This window comes from Pan troglodytes, chromosome 5 (genome assembly GCF_028858775.2).
Source record: "Pan troglodytes isolate AG18354 chromosome 5, NHGRI_mPanTro3-v2.0_pri, whole genome shotgun sequence".
NCBI classification, from domain to species: domain Eukaryota; kingdom Metazoa; phylum Chordata; class Mammalia; order Primates; family Hominidae; genus Pan; species Pan troglodytes.
This window is the reverse complement of record NC_072403.2, coordinates 49306892-49320393: the sequence shown is the minus strand read 5'-3', so window position 1 is coordinate 49320393 and position 13502 is coordinate 49306892. Positions and strand designations below refer to the sequence as shown.

The following is a 13502-nucleotide window of genomic DNA, read 5'->3' as shown; positions in this document are numbered from 1 at the left end:
ACTGCTCTCTGCTTAGGCTGGCCTTTGCACGCAGGCGCGCTGGTGCAGTCGCGCAGTTGCGTTTCGGTACGCTTTTGTGGCCTGACTTGCGTTAAGGATCCATTCCCTCCCTTAGTGCAACGTCATTTATAACCTCTCACATGGAGTATTCGCTCACAACTGTGTAAGCTTACTAGTTGGCACAAGCATTGCAATCTCCATTTCTTGAAGAGGTGGGGAGCCGGGCACGGGAGCGCGCGTCGGTAGTCCCTGCGCGCCGGTAGATCCCAGGAGGATGGCCTGAGCCCAGGAGTTCGAGAACAGTCCGAGCAGCATAGCGAGACCCCAGTCTCAGATAGATAGATGGATGGATGGAAATTCAAACATACCTGCCCCACGGACAAATAATGCCATTTTGGGACACACTGTTTTCCCTCATTATTCTAGGGCTGCATGAACTTGGACAAGTTACCTAACTTTTTTGAGCCTCAACTTCTTTTTTTTTTTTTTGGGACGGAGTCTTGCTCTGTCACCAGGCTGGAGTGCAGTGGCACAATCTCGGTTCACTGCAACCTCCGCCTCCCGGGTTAAAGCGATTCTCCTGCCTCAGCCTCCTGAGTAGCTGGGACTACAGGCGCGCGCAACCACGCCCAGCCAATTTTTTTGTTCGTATTTTTAGTAGAGACGGGGTTTCACCATGTTGGCCAGGATGGTCTCGATCTCCTGACCTCGTGATCCGTCCGCCTTGGCCTTCCGAAGAGCCGGGATTACAGGCGTGAGCCACCGCCCCCGGCCGAGCCTCAACTTCTTTATTTGTACAACAGGGACAATACCAATACTAAAGTACTGTTGAGAGAGTTGAATAATTAATTTAGAGTGCTTAGGGCAAGTGCTTTGCTTAGGGTAGTCCTCCAATAAATCTTTTAAGGAAGCAGTGGGAAGAACATAACCTTTATAATTACACGGACCTGGGTTTGAATGCTTTTAGCAGAGGGATGTTGGGCAGGTTACTTCTGCATCTTTATTTTATTATCTGTTTGTCAGGCATGGTGTTGGTATCGCCCTTACATAGGTGTGTACAGTGCTTGAAGAAGAAAAGCTAAACAAATGACAATTATGGTTATCCCACTTAATCTCAGTAAGAAGCCCCATATCCCTCAACGTCAATAATTAATTTTCCTATTTTTAAAAACTAAGAGATGTAGGTTTGCATTTCACAATCTTTAGTAATTAATTAACGGAGTCTTGCTACCTGGCTCAGGCTGGTCTTGAACTCCTGGCCTCAGGTGATGCTCTTGCCTTGGCCTCCCAAAGTGCTGGGATTATAGGTGTGAGCCACTGCACCTGGCCAGGCTCCACTTCTAATTCTAATTCACTTGCTGTTTCCATCACATCTGCAGTTACTTCCTCCACTGATGTCTTGAAGGTCCATCCGTGAAGGTTGGAATCAGCTTCTTCCAAACTTCTGTTAATGTTGATATACGTTGTCCTCCTCCCATGAATCCCATGAATCACAGTTTTTTATTTATTTATTTATTTTTATTGATCATTCTTGGGTGTTTCTCGCAGAAGGGGATTTGGCAGGGTCATAGGACAATAGTGGAGGGAAGGTCAGCAGATAAACAAGTGAACAAAGGTCTCTGGTTTTCCTAGGCAGAGGACCCTGCGGCCTTCTGCAGTGTTTGTGTCCCTGGGTACTTGAGATTAGGCAGTGGTGATGACTCTTAACGAGCATGCTGCCTTCAAGCATCTGTTTAACAAAGCACATCTTGCACTGCCCTTAATCCATTTAACCCTGAGTGGACACAGCACATGTTTCAGAGAGCAGGGGGTTGGGGGTAAGGTCATAGATTAACAGCATCCCAAGGCAGAAGAATTTTTCTCAGTACAGAACAAAATGGAGTCTCCTATGTCTACTTCTTTCTGCACAGACACAGCAACAATCTGATTTCTCTATCTTTTCCCCACATTTCCCCCTTTTCTATTCGACAAAACCGCCATCGTCATCATGGCCCGTTCTCAATGAGCTGTTGGGTACACCTCCCAGATGGGGTGGCGGCCGGGCAGAGGGGCTCCTCACTTCCCAGAAGGGGCAGCCGGGCAGAGGCGCCCCCCGCCTACCTCCAGGACAGGGCGGCTGGCCGGGTGGAGGCGCCCCCCCCCACCCCACCTCTCAGACAGGGCGGCTGGCCGGGCGGGGGCTGCCCCCCACCTCCCTCCCGGATGGGGCGGCTGGCCAGGCCGGGGCTGCCCCCCACCTCCCTCCTGGACGGGGCGGCTGACTGGGTGGGGGCTGCCCCCCACCTCCCGGACGGGGCGGCTGCCGGGCAGAGGGGCTCCTCACTTCTCAGACGGGGCGGCTGGGCAGAGATGCTCCTCACCTCCCAGACGGGGTCACGGCCGGGCAGAGGCGCTCCTCACATCCCAGACGGGTCGGCGGGGCAGAGGCGCTCCCCACATCTCAGACGATGGGCGGCCGGGCAGAGACGCTCCTCACTTCCTAGACGGGATGGCGGCTGGGAAGAGGTGCTCCTCACTTCCCAGACTGGGCAGCCAGGCAGAGGGGCTCCTCACATCCCAGACGATTGGCGGCCGGGCAGAGACGGCTCCTCCCTTCCCAGACAGGGTGGCGGCTAGGCAGAGGCTGCAATCTCGGCACTTTGGGAGGCCAAGGCAGGCGGCTGGGAGGTGGAGGTTGTAGCGAGCCGAGATCACGCCACTGCACTCCAGCCTGGGCAACATTGAGCACTGAGTGAACGAGACTCCGTCTGCAATCCCGGTACCTCGGGAGGCCGAGGCTGGCAGATCACTCGCAGTTAGGAGCTGGAGACCAGCCCGGCCAACACAGCGAAACCCTGTCTCCACCAAAAAAAATACGAAAACCAGTCAGGCGTGGCGGCGCGCGCCTGCAATCCCAGGCACTCGGCAGGCTGAGGCAGGAGAATCAGGCAGGGAGGTTGCAGTGAGCCGAGATAGCGGCAGTACAGTCCAGCTTCCGCTCGGCATCAGAGGGAGACCGTGGAAAGAGAGGGAGAGGGAGACCGTGGGGAGAGGGAGAGGGAGGGGGAGGGGGAGGGGGAGAGAGAGCGCGCTTTTTTTTTTTTTTAATAGAGGCAGGGTCTCACTATGTTGCTTAAGCTGGTCTCAAACTCCTGGCCTCAAGCCATCCTCCTGCCTCAGCCTCCCAAAGTGCTGGAATTGCAGACATGAGCCAACATGCCTGGCTCACAGATATTCTTAATGGCATCTAGTGTGGTGAATGTTTTCCAGAGGGTTTTAAATTTACTTTGTCCAGATCCATCAGAGGAATCACTGTCTATGACAGCTATAGCCTTATGGAATGTATTTCCTAAATAATACTTGGGCCAAGCACAGTGGCTCACACTTCTAATGCTAGCACTTTGGGAGGCCAAGGTGAGAAGATTGCTTGTGGCCAGAAGTTTGAGACCGGCCTGGGCAACATAGCAAGACCTCATCTCTACAAAAATAAAAATAAAAAATTAGCCAGGCATGGCAGTGCCCACCTGTAGTCACTGCTACTCAGGAGGCTGAGGTGGGAGGATGGGTTGAGCCCAAGAGTTTAAGGTTGCAGTGAACTATGATTGGGCCACTGTACTCTAGCCTGGGCAACAGAGTGAGACCCTGTCTCTAAAATAATACTTGAGGCCAGGCGCAGTGGCTCACGCCTGTAATCCTAGCACTTTGGGAGGCCAAGGCAGGCAGATCACCTGAGGTCAGGAGTTCAAGACCAGCCTTGCCAATATGGGGAAAACCCAGCTCTACTGAAACTACAAAACTTAGCCGGGCATGATGGTGTGTACCTTTAATCCCAGCTACTTGGGAGGCTGAGGCAGGAGAATTGGTTGAACCTGGGAAGCAGAGGTTTCAGGGAGCTGAGACCATGCCACTGCACTCCAGCCTGGGTGACAGAGCAAGACTCCCATCTCAAAATAAATAAATAATAATAATAATAAAATACTTGAAAGTTGAAATTACTCCTTGATCCGTGGACTGCAGAATGGATGTTGTAGTTTTTTTCGTTTCTTTTTTTGTTTGTTTTTGAGATGGAGTCTCACTCTGCTGCCCTGGCTGGAGTGCAGTGGCGTGATCTTGGCTCACGGCAACCTCTGCCTCCCAGGTTCAAGTGATTCTCCTGCCTCAGCCTCCCAAGTAGCTGGGATTACAGGTGTGGGCCACCACACCTGGCTAATTTTTGTATTTTTAGTAGAGACGGGTTTCACCATTTGGCCAGGCTGGTCTAGAACTCTTGACCTCAAGTGATCTGCCGTCTTGGCTTCTCAAAGTGCTGGGATTACAGGCGTGAGCCACCATGCCCAGTCTGAATGTTGTGTTAACAGGCATAAAAACAACAGTCATCTCCTTATACATCTCCATCAGAGCTCCTGAATGACTGGATGCATTGTCAATAAACGGTAACATTTTGAAAGGAATCTTTTTTTCTGAGAAGTAGTCCTCCAAAGTGGGCTTAAAATATTCAATAGACCATGTTATAAACAGATGTGCTGTCATCCAGGCTTTGTTGTTCCATTTATAGGGCACAGATAAAGTAGATTTGGCTGGGTGTGGTGGCTCACGCCTGAAATCCCACCATTTCGGGAGGCCGAGGCAGGCAGATCACTTGAGGTCAGGAGTTTGAGATCAGCCTGGCCAACATGGCGAAACCCTGACTCTACTAAAAATACAAAAATTAGCTGGGTGTGGTGGTGCGTGCCTGTAATCCCAGCTACTCGGGAGGCTGAGGCAGGAGAATCGCTTGAACCCAGGAGGTGGAGGTTGCAGTGAGCCGAGATCGTGCCATTGCACTCCAGCCTGGGCTACAAGAGCGAAACTCCATCTCAAAAAAAAAAAAAAGAAAAAGAAAAAAGAAAACTTAGAGGCCATTGTAGAGTTATTTATTTATTTATTTATTTTCGAGATAGAGTCTTGCTCTGTCGCCCAGGCTGGAGTGCAGTGGCACAATCTCAGCTCACTGCAACCTCCGCCTCCTGGGTTCAAGCGATTCTCCTGCCTCAGCCTTCTGAGGAGCTGGGACTACAGAAGCATGCCACCACATTCGGCCATTTTTTGTATTTTTAGTAGAGACAGGGTCTCACCACCTTGTCCAGGCTGATCTTGAACTCCTGGCCTCAAGTGATCCACCTGCCTCGGCCTCCCAAATTGCTGAGATTACAGGTGTGAGCCACCCACCTGGCCTCATTTTAGGGTATTAATGGACCTAATTTTAATACTGTGTGTGTCAGGGAATGAGGAGGCTCAAAAAGAGGGAGATAGGGGAATGGCTGGTAGGTGGTGCAGTCAGAGAACACATATTTATTAAATTCTGTGTCTTACATAGGTGTGATTTGTGGCATCCCAAAACAATTACAATAGTAACATCAAAGATCACTGATCACAGTGATCACAGATCACTATAACAGACAGAGTGATAATGAAAAGTTTGAAATACTGTGAAAATTACCAAAATGTGATACAGAAACACGAAGTGAGCACACGCTGTTGGAAAAATGATGCTGATAGACTTGCCCAACACCAGGTTGCCACAAACCTTCTATTTGTAAAAACGTAATCTGCAAAGTGCAATAAAGTGAGATGCAGGTGAATGAGTTATGCCTGCATATATTTGAATTTTTTTCACAATAAAGTTTTTTAAAATGGAGATTTGCAGAATATGGAATACTGTGTTTCAAAGAGTGGTCTATATAGCATTTGCTTTGGAGTCACCTGAGCTGCTTATTAAAATGCAGATTCCAAAGTCCACTCTAGACCTGCCGAATAAGACTCTCTAGGAGAGGATCCTACAATCTGCAATTGGGTGATTCTTGCACTCAGGTTTAAGCCCCACAGATGTCAAGAGCCTTGCTGAGGATTATAGAACTAGTACACATCACAGCACATGTTCTAGATCAAGATCCACAATACCCAATCCACACCCTTAACACAAGGCCTCATGGTCTAAATTGAATCAGGAACCTCCCTCAAGACTTTTTATTTGAACTACTGTCAAGTACTAAAATATATTATTTTACATTAATAACCTTTTGATTATAATTGCAATACCCTCAGCACGCCTTGCCTGCCGCCTTGTAAGATGTGCCTTTGCTCCTCCTTCACCTTCCACCATGATTGTGAGGCCTCCCCAGCTATGTGGAATTGTGAGTCCATTAAACCTCTTTTCCTTTATACATTACCCAGTCGTGGGTATGTCTTGAAAATGTGGAAATAAAGAAAAGTATGAAGAAAAATTTAAAATCCTTAGAGACACAGTTAGCTAACTGCTAAATTTCAAGCAAGAGCCAGCTAGGCGGGGAGACATTATTCAGGGGTACCCCTAACAACCCATCACTTTCTGACTGCTTTCACCATCTACCCCTGCAGTGAATCCTGTGCCTACCATTCCTCTTGGCACTGAGAGCAAGGCAGATGGATCCAAAATCATTATTCTTCTCATTAAATCTTTGGATGTGTCTTCTCACTCACAGACACCCTCTTGGCCACAGAATTGCACACACATCAAATGCAGATATGCACATGTGTCCCTGATGTAACTCACAAAATCTAACATTCATACTTATATATTTTTTAGTCCAGCACAGATGCTAACCACTTTTTTTTTCTCTCTGTGCCAAGGTTCTATCTTTTCCTTCTTCCACCTAATTTTCCAGGCTTCAGAGCATGTTGGGGCTTTCAGGTCCCCAGTAAGAATTGTAAGTTATATAATCACTCCTAGTCTGGAAAGCTGATGGGCAGGCAGGTTAATTTAAGAGCTCTAGTTTAACCCAAGAAAATAAGAAAGTTAGAAAAAATAAACTTTTTTTTTCTTTTTTGAGACAGAGTCTCACTCTGTTGCCCAGGCTGGAGTACAATGGCACAATCTCATCTTACCGCAACCTCCGCCTCCTGGGTTCAAGTGATTCTCCTGCCTCAGCCTCCCGAGTAGCTGGGATTATAGGCACACGCCACCACACCTGGCTAATTTTTGTGTTTTTGGTAGAGACGGAGTTTCATCATGTTGGCCAGGCTGGTCTCGAACTCCTGACCTCAGGTGATCCACCCTCCTCAGCCTCCCTTTCTCTTCTTAGTGATTAAAAACCATGGCTATGGCTGGGCGCAGTGCCTCACACCTGTATTCCCAGAACTTTGGGAGGCCAAGGTGGGTGGATCACCTGAGGTCGGGAGTTCACGACCAGTCTGACCAACATAGAGAAACCTGTGTCTACTAAAAATACAAAATTAGCTGGGCGTGGTTGCACATGCCTGTAATCCCAGCTACTCAGGAGGCTGAGGCAGAAGAATGGCTTGAACCTAGGAGGTGGAGGTTTTGGTGAGCTGAGATGGCGCCATTGCACTCCAGCCTGGGCAACAAGAGCAAAACTCCATCTCAACAACAACAACAAACAAAAACAAAAACAAACAAAACCCATGGCCGCCTGGCTGACTGGGTAAGCAGCTACTTGCAAGTTTTAGCCACTGTACACAAATACATCATCCTACTACAGAGGTCTGCCCTAAAGTGTATGTGTGGGTTTTTGTTGTTGTTGTTGTTTGGTTTGGTTTTGGTTTTGGTTTGAGACAGGGTCTTTCTCTATGCATCAAGGCTGGAATGCAGTGCCATGATCATGGCTCACTGTAGCCTCCACCTCCTGTGCTCAAGCAATCCTCCTGCCTCAGCCTCCCAAGTATCTGGGACAGTTAAAGTTTCACTGCATGTATACAGCTGGATGAGGTAAAGTTAAGTCAGAGGACAAGAGGACTCTTTAGAGAGTCCACTTCTGAAAGGAGGGTTAAAGGGACAGATAATGCTTCTGTTAAGGATTCCTCTTCCTCCCTTTCACCCCAAGCTGGTGCTCAGGTGGGGAGGACCCTAGTCTTACCAGCCTTCTGAAGTAGGTGGGAGAGGATGTGGTCCCCTCATTTTATTTATTTTTTCTTTCTTTCTTTCTTTTAAAGGGAAAGAGGGAGTGGGATGCCAGAAGCCTATAGACCACCCAAATACTAACCAGGCACAACCCTGCTTAGCTTCCAAGATCAGACAAGATTGCGTGTTTTCAGGGTGGTATGGCCATAGACCTCTTATTTTCATAACGTTCCAGAGTCCTTATTTTTGATAAGAAGTTTGGCAAAGGAGTCATGCCATCAGTAGGATCCTTTCTGATGGTTACAAATAACCAACTAATTAATATTTGCCCAGGACATAAAGGAGGAAAGATAATTTAAAACAAATAATTCCTCAACATCGTATGGCATTGCATCTACACATTTCACATTTTCCAGGTTAAAAAATAAAAATAAATGAAAACAATATCATATGGCCCTTTAGTTTCATCCAGTTTCCCAGAGACCTTTACACCATAGTTTCTGAAAAATGAGTCAAAGGTGCAAGTTTGTCTCTTTCCTTCCACTTTGGGGAATTGGGGAATTGTTGGTAAGTGAAGTAACACCTAGGTGGGAAGAAGAAATCATTGGTCACAAGATAATTCACAGTCCATAAAGTGGAAGGATGACCAAATTCTCCAAAACCTGGGTGGCCAAAGAAAGATTCTATTAATACAACTTTGAAAACTGACTTCAAACTCATTATGCCCAGATTTGACGTGAACTGAGTGTGGATGCCCAGATGCTTGGAGTAGAGGTGGGCAGAGATGGCAGAAGTGGAGGTGGGCAGGTTCAGTGGAGTGCCTAGGAGGGAGTGGGAAATAAGGGAAGGAAGCAGAGGTACCTTGAGGAATGATGAAGAGTCCTCACAGCACGATGGCTTTCCAAGGCAGTAGGTCCTGTCTTCCAGCTCCCCTCTTGGCTTACTTTCTCCTTTCTGCCCGTACTTTTCTCTATAGTTATCAGAAGCTGATTATCTGGAAGGCAAGGGGACAAGTGTAGCTAGGGCTGGGGCTGGGCAAGTCCACTGCCACTCGGCCAGTTCACCATTTTTTGAACATCTTTATTGAGATATAATTCACAAACCATAGAATTTACCCCTTTAAAGTGTAAAATTCAGTGACTTTTTAGTACATTCAGATTTATGCAACTGTCATCATATACATATTTTTTTAAGATAGAGTCTTATTGTTGCCCAGTCTGGAGTGCAGTGGTGTGATCTTGACTCACTGCAGCTGCCACCTCCCAGGTTCAAGTGATTCTCCTGACTCAGCCTCCTGAGTAGCTAGGACTACAGGCGCACACCACCATGCCCAGCTAATTTTTTTTTTTTTTGGTAGAGATGGTGTTTCGCCATGTTGGCCAGACTGGTCTCGAACTCTTTTTTTTTTTTTGAGATGGAATCTCGCTCTGTCGCCCAGGCTGGAGTGCAGTGGCGCGATCTCTGCTCACTGCAAGCTCCGCCTCCCAGGTTCATGCCTTTCTCCTGCCTCAGCCTCCCAAGTAGCTGGGACTACAGGTGCCTGCCACCATGTCCGGATAATTTTTTGTATTTTTAGTAGAGACGGGGTTTCACCGTGTTAACCAGGATAGTCTCGATCTCCTGACCTCGTGATCCGCCTGTCTCAGCCTCCCAAAGTGCTGGGGTTACAGGCGTGAGCCACCGCACCCGGCCCTCGAACTCTTGACCTCAGATGATCTGCCTGCCTTGGGCTCTCAAAGTGCTGGGATTACAGGCCTGAGCTACCAAGCCCAGCCCATAATTAATTTGAGAAGATTTTCATCACTCCCTAAAAAATCTCCATACCTATTAGCAATTAGTCCCCGTTTCAACCCACCTGCCGCAGTGCTTGGCAACCATGAATACACTTTCCTGTACCTGTAGATTTTCTTGCCTATACTGAACATTTCATGTAAATAGAATCATACACGTGTGTCCTTTTGCATCTGGCTTTGTTCACTTAGCATGTTTTCAAGGTTCATCCATGTTGTGGCGTGTGTCAGTACTTCATTTTAACACTGAATAGTATTTCTTTGTACAGATATACTGCATTTGATTTTCCATTTATCAGTTGATGAACATTCATGTTTCTACTTTTTAGTTATTATGAATAATGTTGCTATAAGTTATTCAGGTACAAGGTTTTTGTGGATATAGGATTTCCTTTTTTTTTTTTTTTTTTTTTTGCAGCTAGGAGTGCAATTGCTGGGCCACATGGTAACTCCAATTTTAACATTTTGAAGAGCTACCAAACTGTTTTGCAAAGTGACAGCAGCATTTTAAAATCCCACCAGCAGCTGGGCATGGTGGCTTATGCCTTTAATCCCAGAACTTTGGGAGGCTGAGGCAGGAGGATTGCTTGAGCTCAGAAGTTCAAGACCAGCCTGGGCAACAAAGCAGGACCTGGTCTCTACAAAACAAAACAAAACTATATATATAGATAGATAGATATATAAATAAAATACATATATATTTATATATACAATAATCAATACATACACACACACACACACACACACACATATATATATGGCCAGGCGTGGTGGTGCACACTTGTAGTCCCAGCTACTCAAGATGCTGAGGCAAGAGAATTGCTTCAGCCCAGGAGTTCGAGGCTGCAGTGAACTATGATGGCACCATTGCACTCCAACCTGGGCAACAGAGTGAGACCTTGTCTCACAAATAAAATAAAATAAAATCCCACCAGCAATGTATAAGGGTTCCAATTTCTTTATATCCTCACTGACACCTATTGTTTGAGTTTTTATTATACCCATTATAGTGGGTGGGTAGTGGCATCTGGGTCACCATTTGTGATGTCACCTGCAATGATATTAGTATTTTTTTTTTTTTTTTTTTTTGAGACAGAGTCTGACTCTGTCGCCAAGGCTTGGAGTGCAGTGGCGCGATCTCGGCTCACTGCAACTTTCACCTCCTGGGTTTAGGTGATTCTCCTGCCTCAGCCTCCCGAGTAGCAGGGATTACAGACACCCACCACCACACCCAGCTAATTTATGTATTTTTAGTAGAGACAAGGTTTCGTCATGTTGACCAGACTGGTCTCGAGCTCCTGACCTCAGGTGGTCTGCCCGTCTCAGCCTCCCAGAGTGCTGGGATTACAGGCATGAGCCACTGCACCCGGCCAATGCTAGTCTTAAGGCTGGAATTAGGCCTGGCCAGCTTGTCATCTGCATCTCTTTTCTAAAGATGACATTTCATATGTATAGAATCATACAATATGTAGTCTTTTGCTCTGGCTTCTTTCACTTAGAATAATGTTTTTGGAGTTCACTCATGTTGTAGCATGCATCAGTACCTCATTCATTTTTTTTGGGTGTGAGGTAAAATATACGTAACATAACCACTTTAATCATTTCAGCATACAGTTCTGTTGCATTAAGTATATTTGGAATACTGCACAACCATTATCACCGTTCATCTTCAGTACTTTTTATTCTTTTTTCTTAGATCCAGGGACAAACTAGATCCAGTACTTTTTTCATCTTCCCAAACTGAAACTCTGTACACATTGAACAACAACTCCCCGTTCCCTCTCTCTAGCTCCTGGCAACCACCACTCTGTTTTCTGCCTCTATAACTTTGACTGCTCCAGGTACCTCATAAGTGGAATCACACAACATTTGTCCTCTTATAACTGGCCTATTTCAGGGTTCATCCATGTTGTGGCACATGTCAGACTTCGTTTTTATAGCTAAATAATATTCCATTTTCTGGATAAACATTAGTTTATAGATGGTTATGGATGAATATATATTTTGTTTACCCATTCCTCTATTAACTGACATTTGGGTTGTTTCCATCTTTTAGCCCAAATGAATAATGGTGTTATTTATTTATCTTTTTTTTTTTTGAGACGGAGTCTCACACTTTCACTCAGGCTGGAGTGCGGTGGTGCAATCTCAGCTCACTGCAAGCTCCGCCTCCTGGGTTCACACCATTCTCCTGTCTTAGCCTCCCGAGTAGCTAGGACTATAGGCACCCACCACCACGCCCAGCTATTTTTTTGTATTTTTAGTAGAGACGGTGTTTCACCGTGTTAGCCAGGATGGTCTCGATCTCCTGACCTTGTGATCCTCCCATCTCGGCCTCCCAAAGTGCTGGGATTACAGGTGTGAGCCACCCTGCCCGGCTGAATAATGCTATTGTTATGGGATCTTTGAGGTGTCACTTTTCTGGCCAGAAACCTCTGGGGCCAGTGGTGCCTTTGTGTGACTCGGGCCCACTCAGCTCCTTCTACCCACTCAGGCTGGCAGGCTGTGCTTGACTTATGCTACCTGTCTGGATCCCTTGCCTGCCAAGGGTGAGCCAGGCATGGAATGGCAAGGGGTGTGTGAGCAAGAAAGCACAGGGTCCAGCCACTGTACACAGTCAGGCATGCCGGCTGCTGCAGGGGGGCAGGCAGCTCCAAGTGCTGGCACAGGTGGCGGCTCTCTGTGAGGCTGCAGCTGGACCAAGTGGACTGCAAGCAGCTTCCCTGGCTAGCACCGGGAATGCAGTGGCACTTGGAGACTTGGAGACACCAGGAACCACAGGGCCTCAAAGAGGGAGTCACAGCCCTGGCTTGGGGAGCTCCCAGGTCTGGGCTCCCTGAAGGGCTGCAGCTCTTCTCTTCTCCGCCTGCAAAGTGGCGAGTAAGGGGCATGTTTCAGCCCTGTTCGTGTTACAGGGCTTGCCATTTGATGGGTCCCGAGTTCTTGTCTTGCCACCAGGAAGAATGAGGCATGCAGACGAGTGGAGGGTGGAGGCACGCAGACAAGTGGAGGGTAAGCAAGATGAAGAGGAGCTTTATCGAGCAGTAGAACAGCTCGGAGGTCTGCTATGGGTAGCCCCTTTCTGCAGCCAAGGTGTTCCGATGAGTGTTCAGCCCTCAGCAGAGAGGATGAGGCACTGGTGTTGGTGGCTCCTCTCTGCTCCTGGTTGTCCCCTCATCTCTGCAGTTCTTAGCAGAGAGGCCCTGGAGTGAGTTGCTCCTCTCTGCAGGCAGATCATCCCTGGAGTGGGAAGCTTCTCTCTGCTGCTGGTCACCTGGGTGTCTGCTCTGTTCTGCTGAGTCCAGGGTGTTTATGGGCTTGAGTGGGGAAGTGCATACTGATTGGTCCATAGGCAGCCACGTAGGGGCCCAGGAAAAAGCACTATGAGTTCCCCCTGCTGTAGGCAGGACTGGTAGCCTGGCCCCCAGGTCACAGGCCTTCCTTAGCTTGAAGGTGGGGCTTCACCGGGACTGCCCTCTTCTGCCCAGGAGCCATTGCCTCCTGCCACCAACATCCATGGCACTCAGGTTACTTGTGCCAATGGGCATCTGCAGGCCAGCACTGAGCTGCCCTCAGCACCCCCTCAGCTTCCCTCCTGTGCTCACTGGTGCCCAAAGTCTGGAGCGGGACGAGGCAGCAGGGGGCTGGCATGTCAGTGCGTCCTGAGTGTGCACCCACCTGGCAGGGCTGCCACAGCATCCAGGCTCAGCCCCACCCTTGCTCCATGATCGGAGCTGGTGCTGGAAGCGGGGAGAGGGCAGGCAGCAGCAGCAGGCACTTCTGAGCCTGCAGGGAGGAGGGGGGCCTTCCAGGCCCCCAAGAGCACAGAGATGCCTGGGTCCACAGCTGGGGTTGGG

At 48.1% G+C, this 13502-nt stretch overlaps 1 long non-coding RNA gene across 2 annotated transcripts in view; it reads right to left on the bottom strand.

Annotated features, from left to right (window-relative positions):
* Positions 1 to 7943: 7943 nt before the first annotated feature.
* Positions 7944 to 13502, bottom strand: part of LOC107975146 (uncharacterized) — a 39104-nt gene continuing 33545 nt past the window's right edge. For both annotated transcript variants that reach the window (XR_010157716.1, XR_008548504.2), the window contains one exon: positions 7944 to 8849. This is a non-coding gene — a long non-coding RNA (uncharacterized LOC107975146). The remainder of the gene's footprint in view (positions 8850 to 13502) is intronic.